This window comes from Myxine glutinosa, chromosome 9 (assembly GCF_964187855.1).
Source record: "Myxine glutinosa chromosome 9, kmMyxGlut1.1, whole genome shotgun sequence".
NCBI classification, from domain to species: domain Eukaryota; kingdom Metazoa; phylum Chordata; class Myxini; order Myxiniformes; family Myxinidae; genus Myxine; species Myxine glutinosa.
The window spans coordinates 49,265,081-49,290,497 of NC_136269.1; the positions used below are offsets into that span (position 1 = coordinate 49,265,081).

General features: G+C 43.5%; 1 protein-coding gene across 5 annotated transcripts in view; it reads right to left on the bottom strand.

Annotated features, from left to right (window-relative positions):
- Positions 1 to 25,417, bottom strand: part of LOC137435412 (protein CBFA2T1) — a 192,076-nt gene that overhangs the window by 155,813 nt on the left and 10,846 nt on the right. Inside the window, exon 1 of one of the 5 annotated variants that reach the window (XM_068129182.2) lies at positions 19,083 to 19,500. The exons of 2 other annotated variants lie outside the window; for them this stretch is intronic. The gene's annotated coding sequence lies outside the window, so the exon portion shown is untranslated. Of the gene's footprint in view, positions 1 to 16,551; positions 16,668 to 16,716; positions 16,776 to 19,082; positions 19,501 to 25,417 lie in introns of those variants that run through there. 2 more of the 5 variants (XM_068129186.2, XM_068129185.2) reach the window with 2 other exon arrangements.

The following is a 25,417-nucleotide window of genomic DNA, read 5'->3' on the forward strand; positions in this document are numbered from 1 at the left end:
GAATCTGGGTTTGGCGGATGCCAGGAGAACACTACCTACCCGAATGCATAGTGCCAACTGTAAAGTTTGGTGGAGGAGGAATAATAGTCTGGGGCTGTTTTTCATGGTTTGGTCTAGACCCCTTGGTTCCAGTGAAGGGAAATCTTCATGCTACAGCATACAATGACATTCTAGACAATTGTGTGCTTCTAACTTTGTGGCAACGGTTTGGGTAAGGCCCTTTCTTGTTTCAGCATGACAATGCACCCATGTACAAAGCGGTCCATACAAAAATGGTTTGTCAAGATTGGTGTGGAAGAACTTCACTGGCCTGCACAGTGCCCTGACCTCAACCTCATTAAACACCTTTGGGATGAATTGGAATGCCAACTGCGAGCCAGACCTAATCACCCATCAGTGCCCGACCTCACTAATGCTTTTGTGGCTGAATGGAAGCAAATCCCAGCAGCAATGTTCCAACATCTCATGGAAAGCCTTCCCAGAAGAGTGGAGGCTGTTATAGCAGCAAAGAGGGGACCAACTCCAATTAATGCCCATGATTTTGGAATGAGATGTTCGATGAGCACATACCGATGTGATGTTCGGTGTCCACATACTTTTGACCATGTAGTGTATATATATATATATATATATATATATTGTATATATATATATACACACGTACACACACACACACGTACACACACACACACACACACACACACACACACACACACACACACACACACACACACACACACACACACACACACACACACACACACACACACACACACACACAAAAATAGTCACTCTTGCACTTTTTTCAAAGAATACACCATTTCTTCCAGAAATTGTTGAAATAAAAAAATACTTTGCTATCCACATATGTATTTCTTTGGTTTGCAGTGGAACAAAACAAAACAAAAAAAGCTGAAAAAATTACTAAATCTTAGCTTATTCCACACAGAAATCCTAAAATGGCTCGGACAATATTAATGGCACCATTTAGAAGTTGTTAGAAATAATTAGATTTCAAGCAACTGATTCTCCTTTACTTTGGAATTGAACTCACCTGTGGCGAGTTGCAGGTGCCTGCAATATAATCACTCATTCAACCAGTTTGAATAGAGAAAAGGAGTCATTCTGCTGTTTTCTGTCACTGTGTGTACCGCAATGAGCATGGAGATAAGAAAGAAAGCCAAATAATTGTCTGAGGTCAGACACAAGATTATAGCCAAGCATGGACAATGTCAAGGCTACAAGTCTATCTCCAGAGACCTTGATGTTCCTGTGTCCACCATACGCAATGTTATCAGGAAGTTTAAGGCCCATGGCACTGTACCCAACCTCCCTGGACGTGGCCACAAGACAAAACTTGTTCGACGTTTGCAGCGAAGGATTGTTTGAATGGTGGAGAAAGCACCTCGATCAACTGCCAAACAGATTCAAGCTGACCTTCAGACACAAGGTACGACAGTTTCAACTAGCACCATCCATCACTAACTCAATGAAAGGGGTTTCTTCAGTAGGTATGTATATATCTATGTCTGTATATATCTACCATATAAAACACAAGGTGTGTGTGTTTGTGTATTTCATAAGGGTAGGTTTTAAAGGCTTTGAGTAGTACTTTCGATAGCATTTGAGTGCGGGGGTTCAATGGGAAATCTTTGAACACGACCATGTGTCCACCAGTTAAAAGGCATAAAAGACTGAGGACCCAAAAGACCTAGAAGACCCAACTGACCCCAAACACCCAAAATACCCCAAAGACCCTGAAGATCCATTGGACCCCAAAGATCCAAAATACTCCGAGGATCCAAAAGACCCTGAGGATCCAGAGGACCCAAAAGACCCCAAAGACGCAGAAGGACCCCAAGGACACAGAAGGAACCCAAGGACACAGAAGACCAAGGACGCAGAAGGCCCCCCCCCCCACGCCCAAGGACGCAGAAGACCCCCCCCCCACCCCCCAAGGATGCAGAAGACCCCCAAGGACTCTGAAGACCCAAAATACTGAAAAGACCCTGAAGACCCAAAATATCCCAAAAAACAATAAATATCCTGAAGACCCAAAGTACCAAAATACTCCGAAGACCCAAAATATCCCAAAGACTCAAAAATACCCCAAAGACCCTCAAAGACCACTACATTCCCAAAAGACCCTGAAGACCTAAAATATCCCCAAAAAACATTAAATACCCTGAAGACCCAAAGTACCCAAAATATCCTGAAGACCCCAAGGACACAAAAGACCCCAAGGATTCCGAAGACCCAAAAGAAGAGTAGTTATGCCTCTTGCATTGGAATTGTAGATGGTGGCTTGCAAATTGAGCCTCAAGGTCGGTGTACAGAAGTGGTATTTTTTAAATCACAATAAATACAAGGCACAGGAAGGTGAAATTTGCTGCACATGATGTGCAATGCGCGCAGAGTAAAACGATCGATCATTAACATCTGTAGGATGTTTAACAAATAAAGATGATATGAGCACTGCTGACACTAGGCCCAGACTTCACTTTGGCATGCTCACGCGGCTGTACCGTCAAAAACTGTTCCAAACAGTCACTGTTGACGGGATATATATTATATATATATATATATATATATTTTTTTTTTTTTTTTAACAGCAATACATGAGCAAACAAGGACATACAAAGTTCAGGAAGGTGCATTCCAGGAATCCTCCACTGTAACAGGCTATCTACAACTGATGGACAAATATCAGCCGTTCTCAAAGCTTTCAGTTTACAAATGTGCATCAAATCCATCTTTTATTGTTTCAAACACAGATTTGTACAATTCATAAAGATTTCGCATTACCGACAATTATTGCACGCGCCATCTATGCACTTGCAAGGAAATATCCTAAATCATATTCCATTTCGCTTGCCTGGAAGCAGAATAGGACCCATGGGAAATGCAGCCACACAAGCTTCCACTAACGAGGTCTGTGCCACCAGGCGATCCCTGCACCAGCCGAAGGCTGCGCAGAGGCTTGCACCTGATGAACCATGGCCATTTTGAATCACTTACTTCATCCAATTCCAAATTTATTTTTGTCATCTTGCTTAGCCAGAGATCATCAACCATCCATATGTGATGTGGGTATGGCATCGCAACACATACATCATCAATAACAGATACTGTTGCCTTGAGATTGAACCTTAATTCGACATCGCATTGTTTCTTGATAGAGAGCATAATGTAGGCAATACTACCGCTCCTGTACTGGCCCCCAAAACAACCATTAAAGAAGATATCCAACTCCCAACTATGCTTTTAGAAATAGCTCATTCTTCAAACATCTAACCTCTGCCATGGTGAAGGCTCAGCAATGTTAGGATTCCATGCACTGACCTTCCGACGACCAGCTGCACGCATGCACGCACACAACGATTATGCAGAATATCTCACTTGTCACTTATAGCCAGCGTCACCATGGCACCTGTGGTGGGCCAGGTGCACGCACAGGCCACAATGGATCAAGCGAAGAGTCTGCACCTTTAACGATAATGACATTATTACGATGGCCCATGGCAGCTGCTCCTGCCAGGCTTTTTTTTTCTTCTTTTTTTCCAGAAGTCACCATTCCCTAACATACAACTTATTTTCCAGTGGGGTTTAGACCTTCGATATGGACCGATTACATGGTCAGTTCATGGTAAAAAAAAAAATTTTTTTGCAAGTAATCAATTTGATCCAAGTCCTGAAAAAGTTAGTCCAAAATAAATAATCATAAAACAGAGGACGCTAAAGTTAACGAACTTGAGGTTATAAAAGTTGCTTTAACAGACTATCACTCAAAGCCAATGAAAAGTGTCGAAGGATGGGATCCATGAAAAAAATAATTATGCTCTTCAAAATCCACACTTGGCTGACAGAACTCACGAAAAGATACAGAGCGATTTCTTTTCCCCAACTGTTCTTTCTCCAGAGGAAGAACGATAATCCTTTTCGCCGGTGAGCCGAGATACTTAAGGACTTGTTGGGAATCCATGCGAAGCTTCTAATATCGAGAGCGTTGCCCGTGCGCAATATGTGACGACCGCAGTAAGAAGCACAGGCAGAGTGGATGGAACAAACTACAATGAGAAAGGCTGAAAAATAGAGGAGCACATGGACCAAACAATGTGCCATGACTGGAGAATTTCATCGAATTCATGAAAGCTGAGGGTAGCACCAACAAAACGAGCAGTATCAGACACGCAGTCGGTTGTTTGTTTCTTTTCCTTCAAAAATTCTGTTGCTCACAATTATAAATCATTTATTGAACAGGAACGCAACTTGTGTCAATGCATCAAAATACCTTTTTTTTTTTTTTTATGTATACCGCAAAATGGGGGGAATAGGGACAGCAAGGTCCGGTATGGACCTCAAACATCCGGGGCCTTCGCTCAAACCTGACTGATCTCTCCATACAGGTTGCTTCTGACAATCCAGACTTGATCTGCTTAACAGAGACTTTCCTCCTTCAAGATGTCTCTGATTCCTTAATATCTCTTCCTGGTTACTCCCTCCTCCGGTATGATAGACCTGAGCCTCGGCCTGGTGGTGGGGTGGCTATCTTTGTCAAAAACTCTCTTCCTCACTCTCCTTGCACTGCTCTCTTTCCTCCTCACCCGCAGGAGTACCTCTGGTTACGGCTTCCTCTCCGCTCCCACCTTTTGTTCATATGTGTTCTGTACCGTCCCCCAAACAGTGATGACTCCATCTACATTTCAATGTCTGACAACATGGACAAACTTCTATCCACTCATCCCAACTCTCTCTTCCTCATATGTGGTGACTTCAACTGTCATCATGCCACCTGGTTGGGTGTGGGTTCCTCTCTCACTAGTCATGGCACCTCAGCAAAGGACTTCTGTGACTCACTGGGATTGACACAATCTGTCAATTTCCCGACCCGGATCTCAGCCAATGGAGTATCTTCTCTTCTAGACTTGGTTATGACAAACTTCCCTGCTAATGTCTGCTGCTCTTCTTCTGCTCCAATCGGTTTTTCTGATCATGTGCTTGTCAAAGTGGACATCTCTCTGGCCATTCTCAGAGAGCCTCCTCAGCGTCGACGAGTCTGGCATTTCACTCAGGCCGACTGGGACGGTCTTCAAGCAGCCATCAATCGTCTGGATTGGTCTCCCATCTCCACTGCCTCTGACATCAATTCTTCCTGGGAATTCTTCCAAAGCAAACTGATCTCTCTCATGCACAGATTTATCCCATCTCGCCTTCAATTGTCTTATCCTTCCTCCCGTCCATGGTACACTGAATCTTGTGGTGAGGCAGTTGCCCTGAAACAACTTGCCTTTGCTTCTTGGAAGGCTAATCCAACTGAAGGAAATCTCAGTTCCTTCCACCAAGCTCGGAACAAGTGTGTGTCTACCCTCAGGAGTGCCAGGAAGCACTATCTCTCCTCACTCAAGAATGAACTCTCAAACCTGTCTCCTTCCTCCAAATCCTGGTGGCGTCTGGTCAAATCCGTTTCTGGTGTTTGTTCCCCCTCCATCCCCTCCCTTACCTCAAATGGCCACACAGTTGACATCGCACGTGACAAAGCCGAATGCCTCAACTCTGTGTTCGCCTCGAAATCCTTAGTCCCAAACCCATCTCTCTCTGTTCCCACCTTTCCCAGTCGAACCCAAATGCTCCTGGACTCTGTGTCCTTCTCTCCTGACAAGGTGGAGGAGTTTTTGTCAAACCTCGACTCTGATTCTGCAACTGGACCAGACGGCATCAGCCTACGGGTCCTAAAATCCTGCTCTGCCGCTCTATCTCACCCTCTCTCTGTTCTTTTCACCCTATCTTTTGCTCAAGGTCATCTGCCAGCATCCTGGAAATCAGCTAACATTACCGCTTTACACAAAAAAAGGTGCAAAAACAGATCCTTGCAACTACAGACCAATCAGCCTGCTCCCAATTATCAGCAAAGTCATGGAATCCATCATTGCTTCGGATATGAAATCTTTCCTCTTCTCCAATGGCTTGATCTCTGATCATCAATTTGGTTTCAGACCAGGTCACTCTACTCTGGACATGCTGCTTCTGCTGTCTCAACAATGGATGGAGGTCCTGAATGCCAAACAGGAAATCAGAGCTGTCTCCCTTGACATATCAAGGGCCTTTGATACGGTCTGGCACCCAGCTCTGCTCACCAAACTCTCCTCCTATGGTATCCATGGAAATCTCCATGCATGGCTTGCGGACTTCCTCTCTGGTCGTAGTCAACGTGTGGCCCTGAATGGATTTCTCTCATCTCCCCTTCCTGTTCAGGCTGGAGTTCCCCAAGGAAGTGTGCTGGGCCCTGTGCTTTTTCTGGTCTTTATCAATGATCTCTCTGACTCTCTGGAAAATCCTCTCTATCTCTTTGCTGATGACTCCACTCTCTGCCGCTCCATTCCTCTTCCCTCAGATAGGCAGTCTGCAGCCTCCTCACTCTCTGAAGACCTGGACAAAATCAGACTGGTCAAACAAGTGGAACATGTCTTTCAATCCTGCCAAATCTCACTCTCTTACTATGTCTCTCCAAAAAGATCGACTGGACAACCCTCCCATCTACTTTCTCAACAATCCTCTCCAAGAAGTTCTGTCACTCAAGCTTTTGGGTCTCACTATCTGCCATGATCTTTCTTGGGAAAACCACATTTCCAAGCTGGCCTCCAAAGCCAGTCGCCGACTGGGCATCCTCTGTCGTGCGAAGTCCTTCCTCGGCACACCTGAGCTCCTCACCACATACAAGGCTTTCATCCGCAGCTCAATGGAATACTGTTCTCCCCTATGGGCTGGTGCTCCTGCCTCACACCTGGCTCGGCTTCACGCTGTTGAATCCAAAGCTTTCAAAATCATTGGAATCTCCCGCGATGAAGCTATCTCTGAGGGCCTTTCACTCACTCACCGCAGGCAGGTAGGTGGTCTTTCTGTCTTCTACCGACTCCTCTCCGGCCTTGCTCCCCCAGCTCTCTCCGTGCTCTGTCCCCCAAATATTCCTACAGGTCGCACAAGATCTGCCAGCAACCCTCTGATGGTTAAACTGCCGAAATCTCGGCTCTCTGCTCACCTTCACTCTTTCATTCCTCTTTTCTCCCGCCTGTGGAACAAACTCCCACACTCCCTTCAATCCCTCTCCTCCCTCCAGGTCTTTAAAACAGCTGTTCACCACCATCTCTTATCTTCCCCCATCCATAACCTTGATCTTTTCTACCCCCACTAATTCACCCCAGATCCACCTTGTTTGAAATTCCAACTTATTTCCTGGAAATCCGGGCAGTGTCCATATGTTTATACCTCTCCCACCCCCCCCCCTTCACATGCCTCCCCCCCTTCACATGCCTCCCCCCTTCACATGCCTCCCCCCCAAAGCCCTCTCCCTCCCACAGATCTCTCGATGTCTCCATGTCTCTCGGTCCCTGCTCTCAAATGTTGTGTTTGTGTCCTTCCCCCTCTCTCCCCATCTTGTCTACCGCTCCCGATGTTATTTGTTTTATGTGTCTGTTTGTCTTTCTGTGTGATTAATTTTCGCTCTTTCACGAGCCTCGATCTTGTATACAAAAAAAAAAAAAAAAAAAAAAAAAAAAAAGGGAATAGGGGACACAAAATGAAAAAAAGTTCGGAAACTTTTTTCCCTGAAAATTGATAACCATACTGATTTGCTGATATTTGGGTTGAAAGCGTTCTCTTGTTTTTTTAAAAAGCAACTTATAGTCCCTATTAACCCCATATATGGGTTAAATAAGAATAAATAGGATTTTTATGGCTGTCCCTATTCACCACATTTTACGGGGTGAATAGGGACAGTCTATAATACAAAAAAATAATAATCAAGAAATAGGGACAGTTTGGAGAAACTTTTTATCCCATTTTTTTTTTCATCGGCACCGTCGTTTATATTATGGGTGCATATTATGTGCATCCATCTGAGCTATCAATTTAGCAATAAGTTGGAAACTCAGGATTGTTTCTTAATTATTATTTTTTTGTATTTAGTGACTGTCCCTGTTCATCCATAAAACGGGGTGAATAGGGACGGCCATAAAAATCCTATTTATTCCTATTTAACCCATATATGGAGTTAATAGGGACTATAAGTTGCTTTTTAAAAAAACAAGAGAACACTTTCAACCCAAATATGAACAAATCAGTATGGTTATCAATTTTCAGCGAAAAAGGTTTGCGAACTTTTTTTCATTTTGTGTCCCTATTCACCTTGCTGTCCCTATACACCCCAATTTACAGTACAGAATCGAGGCTCGTGAAAGAGCTAACATTTATCACACAAAAAGATCAAACAGACACACAAAGTATATAAGGGGAGCGGTAGACAAGATGGGGAGAGAAGGGGAAGCACACAAAGCAGGGACATCGGGAGATCTGTGGGAGGGAGAGGGCTTGGGGGGAGGAGGCGTGGGAAGGGGGTGAGGGGGAGGAGGCGTGGGAATGGGGGGGGGGGGAGAAGTATAAAACACAAGGACACTGCAAGGACTTCCAGGAAAGAAGTTGGTATTTCAAAAAAAGTGGATCTGGGGTGAAATTAGTAGGGGTAGAAAAGATCAAGGTTTTGGATGGGGGATGGTGGTGAACATCATAAGAGATGGTGGTGAACGGCTGTTTTAAAGACCGGGAGGGAGGAATGGGATTGAAGAGAGTGGGGGAGTTTGTTCCAGAGGCGGGAGAAAGAGGAATGAAGGTGAGCAGAGAGTCTTGATTTTGGCAGTTTAACCATAAGAGGGTTGCAGGCAGATCTTGTGCGACCTGTAGGAATATTTGGGGGACAGAGCCCAGAGAGAGAGCTGGGGGAGCAACATTTAAAGGATGTTATCAAATATACTAATTCAACACCTTGTACTTCACTTTACTTTAATCCCAAAAACCTTGAAACAGGTGTAGTATGGTAATTATTAGGAACTGACCGACAGATTTTCCAACTGTTGGGATCATCAGGTGGGTTCCATTCAACAAGATTGTCGATTTCTGGCCAAAACACATACAATTGGTATGCGCGGGTACATAGATACAGACACACAGACACTACAATTAGGGCAAAACAAAGGCAGAAACCTCAACCACTTTATACCAAAAAACAGTAAAATAAAACATCAGCTGTACCCATCCAATTTAGGAGTGCCAAAAACCACTGTGATAAACATCCACGGAGAGCATTTGCATGTTGCTCTAAGTGCAGGTTTTAGTTGGCAGGGCGATGCTCGCGCAGGCTACCTGCTGAGAAAGCGAGCGAGCAGACGGCTAGCCAGTGATGTGTGGACAAGAAAATGGTACCGGCAGTTTCTGCCCGAGTCGTGTTATTTGGTCACATTCTGTACAGATGAGCACCATTTCAGCTCCCTAATATTTGACTTGCCTCGTGAAAGCGCAGGTATTTGGTTCGCTGCAAGGTAGCATCTACGCTGTGTTTCATATACGACCTCTCATGCAAGCAGGATAACCCTAGAATCAAATCACCAAATGCCATTTTGACCCTCGGCAATAACTCTCAAACCATTAGTTCATTATATCTAAAAAAAAAAAAAAAATTCTCAAACCTCAGAACAAAGATAATTTGGCTTGGCTTGTTTTGAGTTACCGAGTACATATTTCATGATTCATTGATCGCAGATTCAGAATTCCATGGTGTGTAATGATTTTTCCATTTATGAACTACTGTGTGTGTAAGTCACGTGTAGTGGGACACTGATGTCTCATAATGATCAAACTCGTGGTGTAATGATAATATTGTATGCTCTAAGACTTGGAGGTCAGCAGTTCGAGCCCTGGCAGAGTCATTACAAAAGACTTAAAAAATGGTACGTGCTGGTTCTTGGCTAGACTCTCGGCATTTAAAAGGATAGAGCACGGACAAACAACAATACGTTGGCAATACTAGTGCAGGCTTCCATGGGCCTTATGGCCTCCTCCTGAATAGTTTCTTGTAAGGGAACTAGTATATTTGATATTCCTGTGACATGTACAATTCACTCCGTGAATGTTAGATAAATATTTGTTGTTTTCGTATGCAGCCTGTGGCTGCTGGTTGCATCATTTCTCTGGAAGCACGTTTGTGCCGCTGATGCAGTTCCCCAACTAGATGGTATTCATAGAATACTTACCCTGCCCAGTCAACTTGTTGCGAGCCAACTCTTCTGTTTTTGAACATTTTTTTTTCTTTGAACCAATATGGCTGCCAGACCACGTGAGCGATGACATCATAAATTTCTATTCTCTAATACAATTGTTGCATAGATCACGCTCAATACATTTCAAACTGATCAGACTAAGCATTGTCCCTGTCGAATTATGACGTCATAATTATGGCACCACTGACGTCATTATTAACAACCCCTATTCCCCATATGGAGTTCTTTACAATGAGCCATGTTTCAATTTTTTCCATGCAGCTGTTTTGGAGATATAGAGGTGCAACTTTTTTGGATTTTTTCCAAGATGGCGCCTGTACCAGGTGACCTATGACATTATAATTATCATTAAAATATTCGACAGGAGAAGCTGTACATATTCTGAAAATTTCGTGTCTATCGGCCTAACAGTTGCAGAGGAATTTTTGTTTTATTCATACTGATCAGATCAAGCGTTGTACTTGTCGAATTATGACGTCATAATTAAGGAACCGATGACATCACCATCAACATATCTTATTCCCCCTGGTGAGTACTTGATAAAGAGCCATGTTTCAATTTTTTCCATTGAGCAATTTGGGAGATATGGCGTCAGTACCACGTGACCTATGACGTCATAATTATTAATAAAAAAAATTATACAGGCGTTGACGCTTCTCTGGTAAAATTTCGTGTCAATCGGACAAACGGTTGCCGAGAAAATGAATTTTTAAAATGCAGACACATACGGCACACGTACGCAACCAAATGCCTAACCCCGCAATTCGCTTCGCGAGCGCAGGTAATTACCAGTAAGCTGGTACTCAATTAGCCGAACTCGGAAGGATGAGCTGGCTGAGTCAACCCCCCTGGCGTTAATTCAGCGATCAATCGGGATTCGAACTCAGGATCCTAAGATCCCAAGATCCCTAAGGGTTAAGCCAACACCAGGCTAGATCAATATTTTAAAAAAACACTAACACTAATTCACACAGACACAGACACAGACACAGACACACACACCTGTTCATTCTGGATCACTACTCTAAACTAGAATGGCATTCGCTGGAGCACATACCTCCGCCAGGCTGAACAGTTTACATCTTGTATCCCTCTGATTGGCCGGTTCTGGACCCGGACCTAAAGCAAAATCGAATCAGCTCGTTTTTGTCACCTACCCAAATCATCCACCGAAGTTTGTCACAACTCATCCACAACTTTTTGAAATACCAAGTTATGTGTCGTTTTTGACCCCATCTCTCAATGGTGAAGAATCACTTGCAAAACTAAAATATTCTTGGATATGAATTTTCACCAAAATCAAATCGATTCCTCTTTGTTGCACACGCAGCCTGTCCACCAAGTTTCGTCCAAGTCCGTTAATAACTGAGATATCCTGATCGCACACAGACAAACAGACAGGGATGAAAACAACCTGCGTCCACCTTCGGTGGCAAAGACAATTAGATAAATAGAAATAAACAAGTGTTTGGAGCAGATCCCAATTCTAGGCTGGTGCTGCTTTCCATCTTGCTCCACTTCATCTCTTGGCAGAATATCCGAGTGCCGACAGCTACTTCTCAACCACACCAGACAGGTTTGGTGGATGCTCAGTTCTTCACCACTTCACGCATGGCCTTGGTCCTCCCACCTCAGTCACACGCATTCTTCAGAAATCCCACATATAGTTCACCTCCTCAATTATAAAAACGGAACGCTCACCTCAATTTCTGCATTCTTCTATTCTCTCATCTTTAGAACAGACTTTGTGTCCATCAACTCACACCTGCCCCTCCAGTCTTTCAGTAGTGCTGCCCTCGTGCTTTCTCCAATTATTTTTACACTCAGCAGCCCCCCCCCCCTCCCCCCCCACCTCTCCCACCCCTTTCCATTGTCGCTCATCCAATTATGCGTGATATATTTGTTTCGTTGAAACCCTGACAGTCTGTGAACGTGCTGAACATCTCATCCATAAACCTAAACTTCTGTGAGAAAAGTAACAAATGTTTTTGGAATTAATGAATGGAGATAAATTTTTCAAACGTGATAAAAATGGATTATTCATATTCTTATAGATGACAAACAAGTACGAGAGCAAGTCAATAAACAAAGTGGATTTTAGAGTATTACACAGACAGTGCACATGTGTAATAAAATTGCATTGTTTGTGACATTACAGGGGAGAAGAAGAAAAAAGAACCACCTTTGGAGGCCATTTTTCCCCGCACAGCCTTTTTCGGGCACCGTGGTCCCCTTTTTGAAGCAATGTTTTATGGCCGGATGCCCTTCCTGCCGCCAACCCGGTTAGTCGCCTCTTGCGACACACAGGGAATTACCATTGAGCTGGTACTCAAATTTGCCGACCTCGGAAGGCATGACAGGCTGAGTCAACCCCCCTGCCGTTAATTCAGCGATCGACCGGGATTCGAACCCAGGATCCTAGGATCCCAAGCCGGCACCCGAACCGCTAAGCCAACACCAGGCTATTACATTACAGGGGAGAATGCGAGTCATTTGTTGACCACTTATTGCCCGACTTCCCCGTATGTGTGGCACTTGTAATATTACTTAAAATAACGCACTGTTACGGAGCAGAGAGGAGTCATCGGGTTTTTGCTCGTGAAGGTTTACAACTTTGTGACATTATTCAGAGAACAACTCCACTATATGGTACAAACTATACATCATGGGGAAAAAATGCGTACGAAAAGGTGTGAATGGTCTTGAAAAGGAAGGATGAGTGTGCGGTGAACAAATGCCAAGATGAGCAGTTTCTTCTTCCTCAGTTAGGATTGACCGATTCATGCATGAGAACTAGGCCTGTATCAACAGACATAATTGGGCTGCCATTGTAGACGAATCTCATGGTACAGGACACACCGTAATCAAAGAAAGTCCAGTAGTCCAGAAAATACAGCATACCAATCTGCGAAGAGGACCAGGTGGCAGTAGCACAACGGATTAAGAACTATAACCAACCAACAATTTTGTTTGACAAGGGCATCCATAGAACCTCATAAAGCAGTGGCAGAAATATAGATGTCCGAAGGTACCATGTTGAAAAATATAATCTTTCCCCCATCTATTTGGTCGGCAAATCACAAATTCAATTTACTCATCGATGTACTGGACAACCTTAGCTTGCCCAAATAAATTATTCTGCTCTTGGAGCTCTTGGATTTAATGCAATGGAATAGAAATGAAGACCCTGAAGAAGAAAATATGATTTGTCCTTCAAAATTCATATTGCACTTCTCCCCCCCCTTCCTGCAATTCTCACATGAACACAATATAGTTGTGACATTGCTGCTCGTATGCATAATCGAGCATGAGAAATTTATGGCATTTGTCAAGGTTCCTTGCGCACTACGCTGAAGGGGAAAAATAACTCTTGATAATGCATAACAAAACAAGGTCGGTCATTGTGATGCAGTTCAGGAGAGGTAGCAGTGCGGCCCTTCTTCACGGCCATCTCCCAATGCCAAACATCAATTTCACATTCAGCCGATTCAAAAATTATAAAATAACATTCATTCTGTACATATTACCGGAGCATTAATGCGTGGAAGTCAATAAAATTGCGAAAAAGTGAATGGGTTGGGATAACGGGAATTCCAGAAACGAGGGTTGGGATAACGGGAATGTGTGGGACGCGTGGAAGGAAAATGTGTTTTTCCCTTTGCAATATGTAGATGGCCGCTTGGTGTTCGCTGCCAGACGTCAACGAACATTTTCAACATCTCAATGCCCAATAAATCCCAAAAACTCTGCATGCCCATTTCCCAGACAAAATTGACTTTCCACAGGTCTTACAAAGTGGTCCACGAGTCTTACAAAACTCAAACAGACATGAACACATGAAATATGAAGAGGTTTTATTCCCCTCTCCCCCCCTTCAACCTCAAACGTTTCACGAGCTTTGCGATATGCCCCACTTTAAGTGGCAGCAAAACAATACCTCATGCGAAACCAAGCTGCTATCCGAGACCTTTTCCACTCTCACTAACTACATACATCTGTCTGACTCATGTCCGTTGGTTATTCATTGTCAGTATGTGAACTTTACATCCTGTTGTTTAGCCCTCCCACAAGCCTCAGCGTTTGTTTATTTTAAAAAAAAAAGAAAAAAAAAAAGCAATCATTGTATAGATGCATCACTGTCTATATTCTAAATCTAAATCGGTAGATTTTTGGGGGGTTTTTTTTAACACTACTTACTTATCCTACAACTACTACTGACCATTCCTTGCATCGTGATGATGCATATGTCCGCCAAAGGAGTTTCGTGACTATCGGGCACAATCCTGGCCGGGTCGCTCCTCTGAGGCAGGATACCCAAATGGCTCATTCATCCCAGTAAGCTGGTACTCATTTTGCCATTCTTGGAAGGATGACAGGCTGAGTCAACCCACGTGGTGTTAATTCAACGGCTGACAGGGACTTGAACTCAGGACACTGAGATCTCAAGAGAACCACCTTAACGGTTAAATCAGCACCAAGCTTTTATACTACTACTACTCTTCTACCACTCCACCAATTTATTCCCTCCTGCTTATAGGGTCTGCTAAGGAACAACCTTAACCCAAGTCTTTCACGAATCGATTGGCTGGGCCTGACATTCGACTGAAGGGGGAATAAATAATCAAACTTGTTCAGGGTGTCAGCGATAACTTGCCAACACTTCATGAATGACACCGATATCTCAGCATGCACTACCTAATGCGAGCAGGTGACACCCATTGTCAAAGCAAGTCCTTCACACATTGATGCATCATCTCGCCTGCAAAACCACCAGGGTGACAGTTTATAGCCGAGACAAAATTACAAATGCTGGTGAGACAGTTCATAGGGGTGGTTTGTGAATACTTGCAGGACACACACACACACACACACACACACACACACACACACACACACACACACACACACACACACACCCTTTATTTAGCATTAATTTGTAAACTGTATTATTAAAAGTATTAGGACATGAAGGCAATTTGCAAAGTTGTTAGAAGTAGTTGAAATTTCCAATACGGTGTGGTCTGTTTTTGCAAAAAAAAAAAAAAAAAAAAAAAAAAAAAAAAAGCACAGCTCAGGCCTTGTTAGCAGGTTATACCAACTCCAGTACATATCAGAAATTATGTTGTTCCATTTCATGCATTGTAGATTTACTCTGGCCTAATCAGTTATACTTTCAATACTTGCACAACCTGACGTCTTCCATATTTCTTAAAGACAAATTAGCGAGAACACTCTGTTGACTTGAAAATCTAATATGACAATTCCTTGGGAACCTCTAGGAACCAACAACCATTCGACAGTGAACATCAGCCAGGTATCAGCTGTTTACCTAATTCGACAGTGAAGATCAGCCAGCTATTTACCTAATGGAATATTAAAGAGAAAATAGTTTCAAAACCCACTGCACACCTTTATAAGCACCCCCCCCCCCCCCAAAAAAAAATCATGGTGCTTTGCAATGTGGGTAAAACATGCACATGCAGGTTTGCAGGGCTCATTTAGAGTTTAGGTGTGCTGTCCCAATACCTTTCTTATTAATATAGACCCTTAGTTGGTTTACCACAAAACACAAAAGGTCGGTCAACAAGAATGGATGCGCAGATCAAAACTCCTTACAACTGAGGAATGTGCACGATTTAGAACACGTACGCAGAAGATCCATAACACTTTTGTCCGAAATAATGTTATCGATTGGAAGCACTTGCAAAGGTAAATGCAAGTTCGGTTCAACCACTCAAGTACAAGGCAGTCGAAACAAGGCACACTGCAGTCACTCGCACTGCTCCAACAACCAACCAGTTTTGACAATCGTAGAAGCAAAGAGAAAAAATAGACTGCGAACTCCTCAAAATCCTGACGGTTGATAAAAACTAATAATTCTTGTATACAGTTTCATTGTGAACAGGTGAAGCAACATGCACTCAGGTAGTGTGAGAGCGGCCATGAAAATAAAATAAATACATCACAAATAACACCGGCTCACTCCATCTACCCGAACCCTCACCCACTTGTGTTTTTAACCAATTTAAAATCTCATGCAAGCTTACAGATAAATCTGTTTTGTAAATAAAATACATTAACATACCCAATATAGCTCAGGGATCGTTAGTTTTCCCTCTCCATTCCAATATGAAGGGGAAACGAAATCCCAGATCGAGATTGTTGCACAGTTACATGGCACCTCAACATTTGAATAATCGACAAACTCAAACCTCGACATGCATTGCTAAAGACTGAAAACGACTGCCCGATGTTATGATGCAGAAAATTTTGGACTGACGTCTTGACGGAATTTGGCAAAATAATTCCAAAACAAATCCAAAAGACCGAGTCTCAACATCAAGCGGTAGATCTCCGATGCACAAATGCAACCGATACATGGGCGAACTTGCTTTTTCCAACCAAAAATTCCATACCTCCACCCACCGCTTCGACCCGCTATTACCTTGCTCTCGCCATGCACCTCAGCTGGCACATGAGCCGCCGTTCATGAAAGACCTACATGGTTTGCAGCAAAGCGCGTAGCAAGTCCTTGCGACAGTGTACAGTTTCACAGAACACTGGAATACAAAGTCAACACAGAGTGTTCAGCTCACTGAAACCCATTTACCTGCAAAACGAGAAACCGAACATGCTGGAAGGAGTCGGCAAAGAGGGTCGAGCAACTTTTATAACCAACCCACCCGACACTTATTCCAAATGGAATAATCACTCCAAAGTTAGCACAGTTTTTGTTTACTTGTTTTGCCGGCCACAAATTCCCCACATGGTACATATTAAGAAGAATGAAGAACTCTATTGGGAAAATATGTTGAGAATTTCTGCGATTCTAGCCTCTTGATTGGCTTTCCCTTAACACAAACCAGACCAAGAAAACAAAATGGCCTTTCTTGCAGCAATCAGAGATCTGGCATATGGAAGCAGACCAAACTGACACCATAAATGTATGCAGACTTCCACCCACAGATGCAGCAACGCAGAAGGCCAGAAAAAAAGGTCATAAACAACTGTCAAAAAACATAAACCTTTGAAGAAGATCCCTAATTTTGCGAATGCTCTGAACCTTAACGCACAATTTGGCGTTCCATCATGAAAATATAATCATTCCAGATCTTCCCTGACATGAGTACTAAAGAAGGTGAACAAACAACAGGAACAAATCGATGCATTGCACAAGAATCTGGAAAATGTAGAGAACTTTGAATGCTCTGGAATTCTTCGGCATCGTTATATAGTTTCCTCAAAAGTGCAATAATGTCCAAGCAGAGAAATTTATTTTCCAAAACCCAGGCCAAATTTGGTCACACCTAATATAAAACTCAGTACTGCAAAAAAAGAAAGAAAGAAAGAAAGAATAAAAATAGAGAGAAAGAAAAAAAGAATTTGTCAAGAACAGCAACATGTGCTTGCCAGATGGTTCTATTCCTGTCAACCCCAGAGTTTGAGCACATTAAATAAAAGAAGCCAGTGTGGAACAAAGCTACTACCGGAAGCCTTCAAAAGATCTGCAATTATTGGGAAGATTTCTACCGAGAATTAATAGCATGCCGATACACAATGATACACCGGTCAAGATACAAAAAGCTAACAATAGCAGCAGGATAAACAACAAACAGGGAAGACTGCTAGAGAAACTTTGAATTTGTAAACAGATGTGTGGTGTGGCACACACACACACACACACACCACACACACAAAAAAACAACAAAAACGTGTCCTACAAAAAAAAACTATCATCTCACTGCTGTGGCAGCATCAAACAGAAAACCATCTTGTGGCTATAGCAGTATCCCACAAAGAACCTGTTGTATTACGGTGTCATCCTACAGTAATGTCCCACAACAAGGTGCCATCTAGAGGTGAGAGCCATGGCAGTGGCAACCTCTACGGGTGGGCTGCGGAGCCCGGGACAGACAGCGGAACCAGGTACAGGTGGGCAGTGGAGCCCTGCACGGGCTCGTGGCAGAACTCAGCAGAGGCAAGCAGCCTAAACCAGGATGGGCAGCGATCAAACACGGGATGTGCGGGCAGGCAGCTGAACCAGAGAAGGGTGGGCAGGTAGCCGAACACGGGACATGTGGGCAGGCGGGCGAACGAGAAACAGGCGGGCGGGCGGCCGAAACCAAGACAGGTGGGTGGGCGGGTGGCTGAACACGAGATGGGCGGTGGAACCTAGGAAAGGCAGGTGGCAGAACCTGGCAATGGCGGCAGAACCCAGGATGGGCAGGCAATCAAACTGGGGACATGCGGGCAGGCAGACGAACCAGACATGTGGGCAGGCGGCTGAACTCGAGATGTGTGGTGGAATCCGGGAAAGGTGGGCAGCGGAACCTGGGACCGGCGGTGGAACCTGAAACGGCTGGGCGACCGGCAAATCCGGGACAAGTGGCTGAACCCGGGACAGTCAGCGGAATCCAGGACTGGCTGGTGGGCAGTGTAACCCAGGACAGGTGGGAGGTGGAACCTGGGACGGGCAGGAAGTGAAACTCGGGATGGGCTGGGCAGCAGAGGAAACTAAAATGGGGCAGGCAGGCAGTGGAACCTAGGAAAGGCTTGTGTGCCTGGCATGGGAGGGCAGCACCTGGCACAGGAGGGCCACAACACATAATTGGCAGAAGTGAAGGAACAGGCAGGCAGGAAGGCAGCCACAAGTGGCGTATGTCCTGGCAGGAAGGCAGGCTGCCATATGGCAGAACGATATGAAGTTATAGACCATGCCTGGTGCGGAACAGGAATGGGCCTGGTATGATGTGGTGAATCCCGTCCGGACACAGAACAATAGTGCAGGCGGCTGACACTTTAGCAAAACAAAACCTTGTTTGCATGCTCGATTAACCATGCGAACAAATATCCACAGCATATCTAGCAGTGAGAAACACGAGTTTGTAACCTTTGCCTCAAAATGCAAGATAAATAAATGAAGGATCAAATTCCAGAATGTGGATCATGGAGGTAACTAATATTTTATAACCTTACCCTTGCAAAAGCTCTCACCCCTTGGCACGGCACTTCACAGGTCCATCCTTTCCAGAGTTGCATCACTTGTAAATTCACGTAGGACTTTCACCGATGATCAACGAAGGACAACTTCAGCAATAAATCAGATAACCTCTCTTGACCGATGTCTGTGGACAATGATCGGAATCTCCAGGGAACACCCAATGTGCAGAATTGGAGGTGTCCCACCTCTTCTCTGGAAGGGGGTGGGGGTGGAGTATCGCAGTGAATGATACAAATCAAGCATGCTCTGAGCATGCGGACCTCCTCTGCAGACACATCCCGCCACGTAAACGCTCCATCCCACGGCGGACAAAGTTGCGCATCATTGGGAAGAGAGAATCATTGGGCCGGTGTCCGGCCAAAGCGACGGGCGTTAGAGGTAAACGAAAAGCAGGATAAGATAAGAGGAGAAAAGGAGGAGTGTACAAAATGTGCGGAGTCTGACAGCTGGTGAACGGCCCCCACTCTTCTCCTACGCAGCCAATGGACGCCGCACTCCCACCCACTCGCTTCCCGCCCGGCTCTAAGGAGGCCCTCTGGCTCTGCGCCCCGGGCTCGCCGTGCCCGGTATTTCAGGTCACTATCACAGAAGACGACAGTCCATACCCCTCTGTGCTTCTCCCATACATGCTTGTATATCCATCACACACATTTATTTCTCATCCCCTCTTCCAAGCCAGATGTTTAATACAAACACAAACCCCTACCTTTCATATGCCCAATGCAAACTCCCACTAGTCAATTGGCATATCGATCGTGATCCAATATATTGAGCAAAAACCCCCCTCTTGATTCCGATATTCGACGATCCAAGGGCTGATTGAGCCCCTGTTAAGCATCTTGGCTCCTGGCAGCAGCCAGACACAGCTATATGTGGCTGCGCTCCGTCTGGCAGCCACATGCAGTCAAGTTGTATCCATCGAGCGTGCAGCTGCTTTGAAAAATCGCGCTCACGATGGTGTTTGCAGCTGATCAGCTGCCATTGCAGATGTTTCCTACATCTACAGCTGCACAGGATGAAATTCGTGAAGGAAAATGCAGGAGTACATTTCCTCATAAATAAACAAATATTATACTACATTAAAAAAAAAATTCCCCCAGAGTTAGCATTTTGTCAAAATTGCATGCAAAGCAATTTGTCTTGAAACCTTTAAGGTTTATATTTGAAACATCAAATACAAATCGCAAAAAAGTGTACGAAATTAAATAAAAATGAAAAACAAATAGCAGTATTCAGATAAGAACAAAGCTAACATTAAAACCACTCTTCAAAACATAATGCCCTCCAATATGGCCGTGGAGGTTAAGCTGTGTCAAGACTTTAGGGGTGGCCCCCTCGAGCTTCTCCGTTAGCCACATTTCCCAGATGGATTTGTTGATCTGATGTCATTTATGGTTACCCTCGTTGGATCACCAGATGGCTCGTTGGGCTCTTGGTGGTTCAAACTTAATCAGGTGCTTGCCAATCCAACCACAAAAATCGGGCAGCAGCCGGCACAGCTGCCTATCTTCCTTCTACGTCCAATCCACTCCCAGCCTCGTTCTCCGTTCCTGTGGCTGGTGAAGTCAAAGGTGAAAGTGAAATGCCATATATCTGTGGCAAGCGTTCGAGCACTGCTCATTTTCCCAGATGACCGGTTCATTTATGATGATGCGAAGTCGGGGCATTTAACCTACAACAGGAATTTGCAAAACAGACACACACAAGCAAAAACACAGATAAAGGCTTTCACTTTCAAAATGCCTCCATGCGATACGAACGACACGGAGAGATAAAGATCCAGCCACACTGCTCGGAAGATTTGACAAAAGGGCTCCTATGATAACACATCAACATGGTAGATGCGCAACCATGGGACCTACCACATGGTACTTGGCAGTCTAACAATGCCGAATGAATCAATATAAATTAATACTCTCAGGAAGTTTGTAATTTTGATATTTCCAAATCAGTGCAGTTTCCCATTATTTCGGTAAAACAAAACTGCATTATACTAAGAACAATATATTGATACAAATGGTTGGATATAACATGCCATGGCAAGTATGCATCTCAGAGCAGAGAAGTGTTAAAAAGGCACTTGATTTCCAAATAAGGTTTCAAATGTATACAGTACATTACAACAAATTTCACTGACAATTCATCCAAAATAGGCCAATTCTAGCTGCCAACTCTCTATCCCTCCCCCCCAACCCTTTCCCCTTACCCTCCAGGCTCTGATAAGTGAAATGGCTTGTTGGAATGAAGGGTGGTAGTACCATGGGACAAAACCAAAATTGCAAAAAGTGGAAATACAATTTATTTTAGAAACAAAAGGGAAAACCATCAAGGAAACAATGAGTGATATTTTTCCTTAGTTGACCTTATACTGCCATTCAGACGCCAAATCTCGCTCACAACCTGCGGAAAGTGTGGAAGGAAATGCGAGACCCACAGAGCAGCAGGAAGGAAGCCGAGTAACCTATCAGGCAGGTCACTCATCCCATTTCCCTACCACCCACAAGCCCAAATCTGCCTCATGGCCGGCAAATCGAGGGCCCCACAGCAGCTGGGCCAACTGAGGCCCGGGTTGACCAGAAAACTGTTTGTGGCTTGTAGATAGGCACATCCAGTAAGGTTGATCTCAACTGTGTCTGGTGTCAAAACCAAAGCACAGTATTTCTTCAGCAGTCATTTCAACGGCAAATATCTAACTGGGAAAGATTAATATCGCTTTGCTGTTGAAAGATAGATTGCATCAAAGCAAGGGTTTGGCAATCAGCTTGGAGTACCTGTCATGCAAACGTGTTGTTGCACAAAGCAACCTCTTCCCAGAAAATTCCAGTACACAAGTAAAACCCACGTAGTTTGGTGGAATAGTAACGAACTGATACACGTGCTACTATGCACCTTCAAAATAAATAAATGAGATGGGACAATTCTGGATCCGGACCTGAACCAAAATCTAATATTGTCACCATGTTCTTGTCACCTCCCCAACTCATCCACCAAGTTTTGTCACAATTTATCGACAACTTTTTGAAACATCATGCTCGATATCGTTTTGGCCCTATCTCAGTGGTGAAGAATAATTTTTTAATACTTCAAAAATTCTCATGTCTTGTCTAGATCTTCACCAAAATTTAATCAATTTGCCCTTGTCCAACCCAACCTGTCCACAAGTTTCGTCTGAACCCGTCTATAACGTTCTGAGATAATGTGCTAAATATTGCTTTTGGACCAATCAATTGAGGAAAATCACTAAGATTTCTAGTATCCATCCGGATCCTCAGCAGGATTGAATCAATTCGTCATCACACAACCAACCTGTCCACCAAATTTTGGCCGAATCCATCCATAACTTTGAGATATCCTGTTCACAGACAAGCAGACAGGGGTGAAAACATAACCTCCATCCAACTTTGGTGACGGAGATAGCAACGATAAAGATATTCAAAAATTATTGAAATCTCACAAAACAAAAACCCCAAAAATATCAGGTGGCCCATTTATGACTGAGTTTTTAAATCTCTATAACTTTGTTGTTTCTTAACCAAATCAGATTTTTTAAAATTACACAACGTAGGTACATATTAAAAAAAAAAATTGACAATATATTCGCAGATTTATTCTTTCTCATTTTTCAGAATTAAAATGGAGGATCCTGTAGATGAGAGAGCCAAATGTGCAGCGTGGTTTGAGTGGAAAGCAGCGTCGTAACAGTTCAGCGCAAATTCGGTGCAAAATTCAACAAAAGACCTCCTGCAAGAAACAGCATTATTAGTTGGCACAGAGCATTGATGGGAGTTTGTAGTGTGGAAAATGTGCAAAAAAGAGAAAAAGAACCAGACGAACAGAATAAAAAGTGGCACTTGTTGTGAACCATTTTGATAACGATCCTCACACTTCGACAAGACGTTCCTCTTTGGCAATGGGAATGAGTCGCACAACAATTCAACGCATTTTGAAAGAATTGAAATGGCATCCCTACAAAGTTCATATTGTCCAGAAACTTTATAAAGAAGACAAAGCCAATAGTATGCAATTTGCTACTTGTGAGAATTGAGGCAAATCCTATGCATTTGGCATTGCTGTTGTGGTCTGATGAGGGCCATTTTCACTTTGGACGGGGGTGTTAATCACAATAATCATCGGTACTGGTCTCAAGAGAATCCAAACTGGGTAAAGGAGCAAGCTCTTCATTCACCAAGAACTACGGTCTGCGCTGCTATTTGGCAGGGTGGTGTTTTCAGCCCTTTTTTCGATTAAAATTTAACAAGTAACAGCTACTTGATAATGTTGCATGATCACTTCTGGCCAGATGTGGAAGCTAGTGGCATCGATAATGAACTGATATTTATGCAAGATGGAGCTCCTCCCCATTGGGGTATCCAGGTCCAGAATTGGCTCAATGAGACACTGCCCGAACGCTGGATGGGTCGTGGATCCCCCAATATGTCCTGGCCCCCATACCATGTGACTTTTTTCTCTGGGGGTTTATAAAGTTAAAAGTCTACACGAAAAGCCAACCAAAATTCAGGAACTGAAACAGAATTCAAGCAGCTTTTGGTGAAATTATGGTCGAAATGTGACAAAAGATGGCATTCGAATACAGAGAAAGGCTGAAGAAACCGATAGAAAATGGTGCAAATCAGATTGAAGTTCATAACTAAATTTGTAAGTTGTTAGGGTTGATTAAACTTATGTAAAAAAATAGAACAATGCGACTGCGTCGCCAATATGCCTCCGCATAGTCCCATAACAGTTAGATGCCACCACTCTGCATATGTATGGGTAGGGGATCACGTTTGTGAAGTTTTGTGTTGATCGGATAAGGTTTGTTTTTCTATCCGTGATGGCTGCCAAACCACGTGACCTATGACATCATTTTCAAACTATATGCAACATTGCTGTTAGATGATATTTGTAAAATTTTGCATCAAAAGGGTGAGCGGTTTCAGAGATATAATTATTTAATATTTTCCTTCAATCCAATATGGCTGCCAAACCATGTGACCCATGATGTCATACATTTAATATTTCAATACAAATGGATCATAGATCATGTGCATGCAATTTCAGATTTTTAGGACAAGGAATTTGATTAAAACATTTTTGGCTGGTATACCACATCACCTATGATATTATCAAGCTTTTGTTCCCCATTGGGAGTACTTGACAATGTGCCAAGTTACAAATTTTTCCATTCAGCAGTTTCCAAGAAATATTTTTTTTAAGTATTTGCTTTTAATCCAAGATGGCTGCCATACCACGTGATTGATGACCACACAATAATCATAAAAACATTCTGCATGGGTGCCACTCCTAGCCTGAAAGTCTCAATCGTACATATGGTTGCTGAGAAAAACGAGGTTTAGCCCGCACGAACGGACGGACAACCCAAAAACATAATGCCTCCAGCGATTTTGTCGGCGGAGGCATAACAACTTGAAATATGTACCTATGTTGTGTAAATTTTTTATCTGATTAGGTTAAGAAACAAAAAAAGTTAGAGATTTCTAAACTGTCAGTAATAAATGGGCCACCCAGTGTCAAGTGATCGAGCGTGACTTGCCATCTTAAAAGATGGACAGAGTCCAATTCATTAAACCTTTCAAAAATCTGATCTGATATATACAAATGAAATCTGATATATATAAAAACAAACAAACAAACAAACAAACAACACACACACACACACACACACACACACACACACACACACACACACACACACACACACACACACACACACACACACACACACACACACACACACACACACACACACACATATATAAATAAACGGTTTTTCACAAAAAAAAGAAGAAAAAAGCAGCACCAAAAGGTCACAATTTTGTATCTTTCAGACAAACGGTTGGCAACCACCTCGCCTTGTGCAGAAAGAAATTATATAATTCATTCTTGTGTAAAAAATAAAAAAAATAAACCAATCAGAACCACCACCACCACCATAATGAAGTTATTATCCGATTTACTGTACTTTGCTAATGTAAGACGTCCTATTTATGCACCTTGTTGTGAGCTATGTGAGGTAATCAAGGGCAAACCTTTAACAAACCAAGTTGTTGAAAGACTCGACCAATCTGACTCCCACAGTCCCACAAGGTGAAACAAATCAACTGTCGACAATATTTCACCAACTTCAACATCTCCAGGAAAGCAATAATCCTTGCAATAACGTCCTGCTACACAGATCTATTTCTCATGGGTCATTCTTATAGGACCACTGTGGGAAATTACTACTTATTGATCCTCCAAGTGGTGCTTGGGCGAGCCAGTGTGGACATCTCGTTCGAACAACTTTTTG